This window comes from Synchiropus splendidus, chromosome 1 (genome assembly GCF_027744825.2).
Source record: "Synchiropus splendidus isolate RoL2022-P1 chromosome 1, RoL_Sspl_1.0, whole genome shotgun sequence".
In the NCBI taxonomy this organism is placed as follows: Eukaryota; Metazoa; Chordata; class Actinopteri; order Syngnathiformes; family Callionymidae; genus Synchiropus; species Synchiropus splendidus.
In genome coordinates this window covers 43427956-43428327 of record NC_071334.1, presented here as the reverse complement: position 1 = coordinate 43428327, position 372 = coordinate 43427956, and positions in this window count along the sequence as shown.

Here is a 372-nt window from a genome sequence, read left to right as displayed (position 1 = left end):
CACAAGGGGGCGCACTGAGGCTCTGTAGAATGCAGTTAACGAATGAATGCAAGAATACAGCTTATTATTAGAAGTTCAAACCTCAAGTGCGCTATGAAAAACATTCTCCAGCGTCTGCGTAACTGAAATTATTAATATATATTTATTAATTATTATTGATTGATAACAATCAGGAAATCGGGAGGATTAAATATCATTCAAATGTAATATATGGAGAAACATATAAGCAAACGTTTCTTTGAAAACAAGCATCACACAGTTTTGAAGAATGCAGGTTTGTATTTTGTCCTCTATGACATCATCGGCAAAGTGCTCAAAAGAGCAACAGCAGCATGCCCCAGGCAGATACTGGAGAACGACAAAAGCAAGCTG